This window comes from Trachemys scripta, chromosome 20 (assembly GCF_013100865.1).
Source record: "Trachemys scripta elegans isolate TJP31775 chromosome 20, CAS_Tse_1.0, whole genome shotgun sequence".
Taxonomy (NCBI): Eukaryota; Metazoa; Chordata; order Testudines; family Emydidae; genus Trachemys; species Trachemys scripta.
In genome coordinates this window covers 9,555,171-9,566,259 of record NC_048317.1, presented here as the reverse complement: position 1 = coordinate 9,566,259, position 11,089 = coordinate 9,555,171, and positions in this window count along the sequence as shown.

Here is an 11,089-nt window from a genome sequence, read left to right as displayed (position 1 = left end):
TCTCCTCCCTCTGACACCCCGTTAGGTCCACTGAGCTGTAGTAGAAGTGAGATCAATGTGGTGTTTTGGAAACCGGTTTAAGATGACCAACTTTGTCCTGTCTAGTTTTTAATGGGGGAAAGTGCAGGTTTCCCACTTGGGGGACAGTTCCACCGTCTAGCAGATCTTGTGACTTCTCAGGAAAGGTTTCCTGACAATCAGCTTTCATTTCCCATTTGCTTGTTTTCATCCCGTTGCTCATAGCTGGAGACCCGCAACTGAGCTCCTGCACTTTAGGACGGGGCAGCTTCTCCCTTCTTTAGCTCCTTGCTGGCAGGTTTCCAGCCCCGCTGCAACAGGACCTCACAACTTCCAGGAGTCTCCTCATCGGAGCTGCCAGGCAGAATGTCCTCCAGCTGCATACTCAGCATGGCCAACTATGTAGCTGCTGTTCCATGGCACAAACAGAAGCCCAATTAGCACTGAGTGTCACAATGGGTCAGGCCTTCAGATAATGTCCAAAAGCCTCATGGGAAAGAGGATAGATTTTACTATCCCTTGTGTGTCTCTGCAGATCAGATGAGAAGCTGGCCTGGCTTCTGTGATCAATGAATCCCAGTTAGGAGCCCAATCCAAACTGGCATCGAGCCTTGGCTCTTCAATCTCGTTATTGCGCCAGAAGATCACGTGCCGTAAGGGGACCAGAATGCATGTGTTGAAGTTAATCCTTTTACGGAAAGCTCTTGTAAATGCCAAATGATCCCTTATGGGGGTGAAATGTGAGCAGCAACATAAGCACAAGGAAAGTGCCCCCAGTGCACTCCGCGCCGGGCACGGAGGCCAGGAGCTGGGAAGGGAACATTAGTTCAACATCGACTTCGAGGGAAGACAGCCACCTACTGAATCATCCACCCCACTCCCTTCAGCGCCAGTCCTGGCAGCTCCCCCATCCCAGAGCAGGACTCAGGGAGATTAGTTAGGGCCGCTTGACATTTTTTGGTCAACCCTTTTTTTTTCCAATGAAAAATGGAGTTTCAGCAAAACAGGGACCTCATCGAGGTTTTCATCCAAAAGTGAAATTCCCAAATGTTTCAGTTTGGGGGCTTGTTTTGTTTTTCAGAAAACCTAGGGGGCAAAAGTCCACAAAAAGGGGAAATTTTCATTGATTTTATTTATTTTTAGTTTTTTTTGTTTTTTTTTTTTTGCAGGGGAAAAATATAAGAATTTCCCAGCCAGTTCGAGGGCTATGTTTGTAAAGTCTGGGAGGATCAATCCCAGCACAAGGGGAAGGGCTGTGAACACAAGGGGATGCATCTTTGTGTTCTGTGTTTGTACAGCGCCTAGCACAATGGGGCGCTGGTGCGTGGCTGGGGCTCCCAGTCACTACGGTAATACAAATAATAACAATAAAGTCTTTACACACACACACACACACAAATTGATTCCTCCATGGGAGATTTTGCTGCAGATTGAACTCCGATAGATTCAATACCTGCTGCCCAGCCAAAGTGCAGAAGGGTCGACCCCAGCAAGTGCCCTTTTATCTCCTACCCATACACAGGATCAATTTCATTGCCCTTGTGCTTGGAAACCAACCGGGGACAACACAAAATCCCCTCCCCAGGCCATGGAATAAATATGTAAAAAACTGCAGAGGCCGATTTAATCAACAGCAGCCAGAAGAGAAGCCGCCCTGGGACCGGCTGATTAGAGAGGGGAGTCATTCTGGGCAAAAGTGAGATGAGGCCTTGAACAAATCCGCAACATTTTCAATCATTTCTCCTCTCCTGTGCACTAAACTCATTTTATCCTGCCAGCTTTATGGTGCTGAGAATGATCTATAGCGACACCACATTACTTTGGTGTGTACCAGCCACATAAATACTTGCTGCGAAGGAGGGGAGGGGGGGGGGGGGAATCAGCAGCTGGGGAAAGAGAAGAAAACTGGGAATGTTACAAAGCTGCAGAGGCCAGCACCCCAGCAACCTGCTGTTCCCTTCCCCAGCCCTAACGCTCTGCACCAAAGCACCGTGCCACGCACCCCCAGCTCTCTGCACCCCTCAGCACTCTGCTCCATGCACTCGTTCTTTGCTCCCACCCCTCAACTCTCCCTTCCCCGTCGTCTCCACACCCTGAGATTTCCATCCCCCTGCTCTCTCCCCCAGTTTTCTGCTTCCCCTCTGACCCTCCCCAGAGCTTTCACGCACCCTCTATCCCCACCCTTCCTGCTCTCTATTCCCCCGCCCCAGCTCTGTACTTGCTGCCTGTCTCCTCCACTTATCCTCCTTCTATCCCCACATTGTAACTGCAACCTTCTCCCTAGTTCCTACGGCCTGCCAGGCCCACTCACCCCTGCCTTGCAACACCCGGGCAGAGGAGAGGGAGCGCCGTCTAGAGCTTAGAGCTCACAGCTGGGAATCCAGACACCTGGGTTCTGTTCTTAGCTCTGCTTCTGGTTCCCTGGTTGACCTTAGGCAAGTTGCTTCCCCAATCTGTGCCTCGGTTTCTCCACCTGTGAACTAGGGATGATAGCACTGTCCTGCCTTACTGAGGCCATGTGTGGCTTCATTAATAACTGGCTCGTGTACTTGCTGCTTTGGGACAGATCTGTTCTTCACTCTCCCCTGCCCCATAGCTGGGGCCACCCAGATCCTCCTCAGGGACAACTTACAAGGGTACAGAGCTGATGCCTTGTGCTCCGTTGGAAGGCTTAGCCTGTTTCAGAAACTATCAGAGACTGTGGCGAGAAGCAGCCGTCTTCAAAATAATTTGGCCCGGCCCAGCAGAGCCCAGCAGACAGAGCCCTGTTCTTAGCCCCATGCGGGAGATGTATAAACAAAGGTGCGACCTGGAGAGGCGCCCTGGGGAGTGGTGAATTTGGAGGGGGGGCAGATTCTTGAATGCATGAATGCGGCCGCCTGTTTACAAAGTGACTCCCGAACACACACGCCTGTGTGCACAACGCTGAGCTTGTGTCTGCGTTCTGGGCTTGTTATCAGAGCAGGAAGGTCGTATGAAAGACTCTGCTTTTGCATTCATAAACACGGGCTTTTCCATCCTAGCCAAGGATGGGGGGCTGCCCTGGGGTCAGGGCCAGCTCCAGGCACCAGCCAACCAAGCTCGTGCTTGGGGCGGCACCTGGTAAGGGGCGGCCAATCTTGGGGTGGTGGGGGGGCAGCGCGGTGCTCGGCGGGGGTTCAGCAGCTCAGCGGGGGTGTTCGGCAGCGCAGCGCTCCACAGGGAGGGGTTCAGCAGCGTTCCGCGCGGGGGGTGTTCAGCAGTGTGGCGCTCCGCGGGGTTTCAGCAGCGTTCCGCGCGGAGGGCTTCAGCAGTGCGGCGCTCCGCAAGAGGGGGGGTGTTCGGCGGCGTGGCGCTCGACGGCAGATCAGCAGCTCGGGGGGGGGGTCGATGGGGGCCAGGGGGGGGTCATCAGCTCGGCGGGGGGTGTTCGGCAGTGCGGCGGGGGCTGTTTGGCGGCGCTCGGCGGGCGGGGTTCGGCAGCGCAGCACTCAGTGAGGGGGGTTCGGCAGGGCGGGGCGGCGCTTGAGGGGGGTGTTATGGTGGGGCGGCACTTTTTTTGCAGCTTGGGGCGGCAAAAACGTTAGAGCCGGCCCTGCCTGGGGTGCCCAGAGTGTGTTCTAATCCCAGCCCCGAAATCACTTCCTCTCGCCATGCCTCGGTTTCTCCATCTGCCAAACAAGGGAAGACAAAACTTCTCTCTTTCCTTGGGGGGGTCTTGTGAGGCTTCAGGAATTAATGATGAGAGAAGCCCTTTGAAGCTGGGTGTGCTGACAGGTGTCCTAATTAAAGCTTCTCCCTAAGCACAGACACATTCTTCTGGGATGGCTAGAAAGTTGGTTTTACTTAGATCATTTAAACATTTGTTGTATACACACAATGCAGAAGTGGGTGCACACACACCGGCGTGCGCACATGTACAGACACATTCACGCACCATCCTGACAAATTGAAAACCAAAGGCTTTGAGCCTCTTGTCACGTACACTTGCGTGCAACCCCCTTGAAGTCAGTACAATTACATAGGCAGAAATCCAGAGGAGATGGGGCACAATCAGGCCCTATCCATTGCTACTGCATCAACTGGCCCCCACAACACCGACCACTCCCCAACATTACCGGCCCCAGAGGAAGAGCTGGGTGAAACTGACAAGTTACGGTGCTGCTCAGAGCCCATTCCCAGCAGCTGGTAAAGATCACAATGTGTGTCATCCTCCAGGCACCCCACCCTGCCCTGAACACACACACACGATCATGCCAACCCAAACCCACGCACAAATGCCGCTTGCACCTCCCCCTGCACGTGAGCTAAAGAGGGAGAGAACGGCAGAGCTGAGGGGTGTCCACCAAGAAAGCCCTGGGGACAGAGAGCAAACGCATCTGCGCCAATGCTTCCCAGGTCACTGAGCTGAGCGTGAACCACGAGGATGCAGTCATTCTGATACGGTGAGAAATGGGGCTTTGGGGGTGTCCCATCCTCTCCCATCCCCAGCAGGAAAAAGGAGGGACAAGGGCAGGCTTAGGGGCCCAGTGACTCAGGGTCCCCTGTAAGTGACAATGGTGTGGTGACAGACCCTCCCAGACCACTCCCAACCTGCCCTTCTCTAGCTGTATGTTTCTGGCTCCCACCCTGCAATTTCTGCCTGAGCCCCACAATCCTTTGCGCTTCCCAGCTGCAAAGAATTCTGGGAGACTCTAGGCAGCTGCTGCACGTGGCGCAGAAACAGAGATGGCTTTTGGGAGGCAGAATGACACAGTCGGAGGTTGCTGAGCTGGGGTGTGTGTGTGTGTGGGGGGGAGATTGAAAGGAAACCGAGAGGGAAAGGTTGGCGTGCCAGACGCTGTCATCCCATCAGACACCCATGCTCGGCCCCGGCCAAAGGCCTGGAGGTGGACGCAGCTGGCACCATGAGCCACTCTAGAGCTGCCAGGGTAAGGGAGGCCTGGACTCGCTGCCCGCGTACAAGCCAGTCACGTGTTCTGGGCAGGTTTCTCTAAACATCATGCTAGGAGCTGTGTGTGCTTTGCAGGTTTGGGCTGGCTTCTCCCCTCGTGAGTCCCATGCCCTGTCCTGCCCTGGCGCCTCCCCAGACTTTCAGCTGGCAGCATACCAGCGGTACAGGAATCAGAGGGGAGAGTCACCCTCCACCCTGCCCACGCCTTAGCCTGAAACTCCACCTGAGCGGGAGCAGGTTCAGTCAGAATAAGGCCCTTAGGGTCTGGCTCCCTAGACTAGCAGGCACTGGCTCCCGAGCCCTCTAAGCCTGCAGGGACTGAGCCTGCTTTGTATTCACAAGACCTGTGAGCAGGCCCTGGATGGTTCAGGACATTGGTAATAATGGGCTATGGAGATCTGTCACCTGTAAGTCAATTTCAATCCGGCCTGGGCTGGCGACAACTGATTGTTGTCATCTCTGATGGCCTGAAGTGAGCTGGTGGACCTTGGGCCTGGAGCCAGGGTCAGGTGACCCCATCGCCCCCTTAGTCTTTACTCGCTCTCTACTGGCAACCTCAGCAGAGAAGCTGCGTAAACCTTGATACCTCAACTCCCTTTCACCCCTAGATCTGCTAGCCCGGGGTCAGGCCTGAGGCACATTGCCTGAGCACTGTCAGGGGAGACCCCATGGTGAGCGTTCAGACCACATGGGGATGGGCACCAGTATAAAACCTCAAGAAACGATTTATTCTCATTTGTATTCTGCTAGCACCTCCGAACCCCTGTCCTGGACCGGGAATCTGTGGCGCTGGGGGTTGTAGAGGCACAGAACAAAGAGATGGCCCCTGCCCCAAAGAGCCGACGATCTAAGGACAAGATGAGAGACACCGGGTGGCTACAGACAGAGAGACGGGGGAGCACCAGGAAACAATGAGACAATACTGGTCGGGGGGCGGGGTCTGGACTGAGACCTAGCCAGTCAGTTGACCTAGGCCGCTACACAACTTATCAGGCACTGAGGGGCTAGGATTCCGGACCTACACGGCTCCACAGCCCATGTCCAGTGGTTATAGGTTACCCCAGAGACTAGTATCTAAGCACAACACATTACTATTGATGTTGTAGGCTGCTGCCCATGACCCCATTGCCAACCTCCGGGATCAAAGACCCCCGTGGTTTTTCCCGGAAGAGACAAAACCTAGACAAAGTGGAGGTTGAACAGTTAATCATGCTAAGGGACTCCGTAACTGGTTTCACCACTGTGGCAATTTATTCTCAGCCTCCTAGTGTGAACATCCCAAAGGGAGGCTGCCTGTAATTAACAGCCTGTTTTCCAAAGCAAGGGCACTGTGATTTATTTTTCATAAACTGGTCTCCCGAGAGCCAAGCAGCTCTCATTAGTAAACATCCATTTCAGTCTGCCCTTTATGTACATGTTCCCGTACAACGATTCATCCTGGAACCCTGTCTGCTCCAGGAAAAACAGCAGACACGTCTGTATGGAGCTGGAACCCCTCCTGAGCGGGAGGTCTAGAGTAGGGGGCTGGGTGGGAGACAGGAATCCTGCATTCTCTTCCCACCACGGGGAGAGAGGTTCAGAGTTTAGTACAGGGACTGACAGCCAACACTCCTGGGTTCTAGACTCTCTTCTGGGCAGGAGTGTGATCTAGTAGTTAGAGCAGGGGAGGATTTGGAGAAGGAACACCCAGTCCTGCCACTGACTGGCTGTACAATCTGGACTCAACCTCCCTCTGCACCTCGGTTCCCCCTATGTTTATAATAATACTTGTGTACATCAGAGTGGGTTAACAAGGAAAGATTAAAGCCAGCAAGCTACATATGTCTGGTTAGGTTGTCAGTGGCTCTCAAGTTTTCCAGGCTACTGCACCTCTTTCAGGAGTCCGATTTGTCTTTTGTACCCCCAAGTTTCACCTTACTTAAAAACTACTTGCTTACAAAATCAGATGTAAAAATATAAGAGTGTCACAGACACACTGTTCCTAACTTTCTCATTTTTTACCATGAAGTGGGCTGTAGTCCACGAAAGCTTATGCTCTAATAAATCTGTTAGTCTCTAAGGTGCCACAAGTACTCCTGTTATTTTTTACCATATAATTATAAAATCAATCAATTGGACTATAATCTTGTGCAGAATCTGAATATGTCACGTGGGCCAAATCAATACAGCAAGCAGGCTGGATCCAGGGATGTGGCATCCCTCGTCTACATGCATCTGAAGGGATTCATCACCGGGGCAGGGAGAGGCGTTATGGAGCGTGGCACAGAGAGGTATTCGTAGGGGTAAGTGATTCAAGTGAAGAAAGGGAACATTTAAGATGAATATTAGGCAGCTTGTGACCAACTCCCAAGGGAAAGGGTGGGAGCCCCATCACTCGGGTCATTTAAAACCAGACTGGACAGAGCCCTGGAGAGCAGACTGTGGCGAACAATCCTGAATTGGCCAGAAGGACCTAACAGGTCTTCTCCATCTCTAATCTCTGTGACCCTGCTCCTGCGACGTACTGAAAACCCTGAACTCCGTTGAACCCACAGCCGGGGCAGGTGCTGCTTTCTAGTGGGCATGTTTACAAGACTAGTTCTGGGGACCCATGGGGAGGAGGGGGGAAGAATCCAGCTCACTGTGTGCAAAATGATTTGAGATCCTGGCATGAAATGCACTGCAGAGCACAGTGAATGATTCAATATTAGTTATTATTTTATTATTAGAATCCGTGTTACTTAGGGGGACCAGACAGCAAGTGTGAAAAATCGGGACGGGGGTGGGGATAATAGGCACCTATATAAGACAAAGCCCTAAATATTGGGACTGACCCACTCCCTATAGAATCAGGACATCTGGTCACTCTAGTGTTACTAACCCTTTCCAAACCTTGCCCTGCTCTCATGAGCCCGGCCTGCAGGGACTCCCTGTGCCAGGGACACAGTTCAGTTTCCATGACCCATTCACGTTTTGGCTTCTTTGCTGGGTCTACTAACAAGAGAGTTAATAGTGATTGTTTGTTTTTTTTAATGAGGGCACCTGCCCACCAGGAAGTAGACTGAGACCAATCAGTTAATTCCAACATAGCCATCAGATGGTAGCTACATTCATCTGCCACTACCATAATAGTCCTAGTTCCACCTCTTTCTATGTCTAGCACATCTCTCTCTTCATTTGCTTTGGCTACCAGACCCCGTACAGGTTCATCGAATCAGCCCCTGCAATACAACCTCCCACTCAGACCACCATTCACCGCAGGGCCAGAGGGGCTTAGGCAATACCTGAGTCACATGGCAAATACCCAGCGCACTGATCTGATCCTCACTCTGCTGTCTCTGGCAGAGTTTACACAAATGGTGAAGTAGAAATGACACCATAAAAGCCAAGGAAGGAAAAGACCGAGTAGGTTCAGCCCCCCTGGTACCTCAGCAGGGTTGTGCTACGGTATGGGTTCCTTGTGGGGGTGTGACACCCAGGCAGGGCTGTGAACACGCACCATCAACTCCCTGCCCGTCCCACGTTACTAAATGGGGAGGTGGTCTCAGCAAGATCCCAGTAGATGGGTGTGGGGTCCCAGGAGGGGATCCCACAAAGTGTGTTCTCTCCGGAGCTGTTTTAAATGTACCACGCAATGGGAGATGAATCTGCAGTCTAGGGCCTCCCATTGCCAGGAGGTATTTCCAGGTAATCAGCCTAAATTTCTTCCTCTTAATTTCAGCCTCTTACTCACAGCAGAACATTTCCCCTTCAGTTTCTGATTGCTCAGTTTCATCCCATTACTCCTAGTCACACCCCCATGTACCACCCCGAACAATCCCCCTCCTACCTTGGCGTCTACACCCTTCCCATTCTTTCAGACTCCCCCACTCCCTGATGGGCATTTCTGTGCACCAGTTACTATGGTCATTGCTATGGTTGTTAATGATTTGCATTAGGAACCCCAGCCAAGGATCAGGGACCGCAGAGAGCTCACAAATCTACATGTCAGTTAGAATGCAACAGATGGATGAACCAGACAAACGGGGTGGGGGTGGGGGAGATGAGAGGCCAAGATAACAATAAAACAAACAGTTTTGCAGAAATGCAGAAGACACAGCTCGCTGCTTGCCTAACCAGTCCAGACGGGAGTGATTTGTAGATAGCACAGCACACGTAGGTTTTAAGAAGGGATTTAAGAGAGGATAAGGTGGCAGCTTTACATGTGTATAATTCTTTAAATCAAGATTGGATGTCTTTCTAAAAAACATGATTCAACTCAGCTACAAGATACGGGCATGGTGCAGGACTTATGTGGTGAAGTTTGATGACCCCTGTTATGCAAGAGATCAGACAGGATGATCATAATGGTCCTTTCTGGCCTTAAAAAGCTATGAATAATAATGCTGTGCTATTATTGTAATAACGGTTGTGTGTGGTTGCGTTTTCTGTACCTTTTCTTTTTAAAAGGCCATATTCACAAACAGTTAGGCTTAAAACTTGACAAGTTTGAAATGTCCTTTCAAAGTGACTGTACTAAACTCTTTGGGGCGATCTCTAACATCATGGGGCACAATCACTGACTGAGCCCATAGGTAAAATACATACTAAATAATCAGAATAATGATGATCACTGAAGGTTGCTACCAAGAACTAACCTACGCTCTGCACTATACAACTCTGCCTCGGTCTGTGTTCATGCTGTTTATTGTGGCACAATTCAAGCTGCAAAATGAAATGTATTAATTAGCTGGAAAGAGCAGCTCTCCAGTTCAGGCTAAGCTGCCATCAGTGGCCATGATTTTAATTAAGTCCAAAATGTAATTATCTTGACTAGTTTTGCCATCTTTCACATGATGACTCTATTATGTGCTCTGGTTAACAGTGAGCTAAGCATTTTCTGCACACACTCACAAAAATGAATCCAACAGAGGCTGCCAAATGAGAAAATGGATCCCAGATGCACAGAATGAGTTCGCTGGCGTTTTGCACAGCTCCTCACCGCTAGAAGCTGAAAACCTGGGCTGGTTTTCAACGAGCATTTTCCTTTATTTGTGTCTTCCACTCCCTCTGGGTTTGGCCACATTCAGGCTGTTAAAATAGAGGGATGTGGGCTCGAATATTATCTCAGATCATAAAAATCAGAGATGGAAATGAAGGGATTCGGTCATCACCCCCAAAACGCCCACGCTCGTCAAAATCTGGAGCCAAAGATGGATTCTGTGGCTTCAGCCCCTTTCTGCTGGTCCCTCAAATGAACAGTTTCTCAGTAAAGACAAAAATGCTAAGCAGAGTAAACATATATAAACCTTCCCTGTCAGTCACTGGGTCTCCCGAACCAGCCAAGGGGCCAGAAAATTCCAGCTGTACACTCAATCTCAGTGACACCAATGCAATAAATCTGGGCATACAGGCATTCCAATCCCCTTGCTGTCTGTAGTTATGGGGAGAGCCCTTTCAGACAAGGAGCCCGATCTGGGATTCACCCACCTGCCAAGTAGAACTACAGGATCAAGCTCAGTTTGGCAAAGTCTATAGTAACTTGATAAGAGCCCAGGCTGTGGAGGAAGGCAGCAAAAGCAGGTAGAGTTGAGAGGGAGCTCAGAAAGGGGGAGCAGCGGATTCACAATTTTGGGACCACAGAGATAATTTGTATTTAGGAACATGAAGTAGGAAGAGGAGAAGGTTGGGGTGTGGGTGGGGGAGTTCTCCCTTATATATACAAACAACGTAACTGTTCTTGCAATTGTGCCCCAGAATGAACCATGCAAAAGGCTGATGCTAAAAGTTCTGACCCCTTTATTCAGCCCTCAGCTAGAACTATGATTATGATCATTTCTATAGCACCATAGAAGTCCTGTGAACTTTACACACAGGCAAAGTCCAGGCACTGAGGAGCTTATGATCTGCTTAAGGCAGACACAGTGAGAGATCAGGTAGTCATAATGGTCAGTGATGGACAGGGACTTGAAAAGAGATTTCAAGGAGGATGGAAGAGGAAGGGCAGTTGGTGCATGAAAAGCATGTTCCAAGCCTGGGGGGGAAAGCCCCAAGTACCCTAGAGTTTAGGGGGAAATTCCTCGACAGGTTTTTATTAGTACACACAGCTCATTGTGGGCCACATCTTTTAAAGGCGCTGCTAACCAGGCCATATTTGGAAACATGTCTGCCCACGCGTAC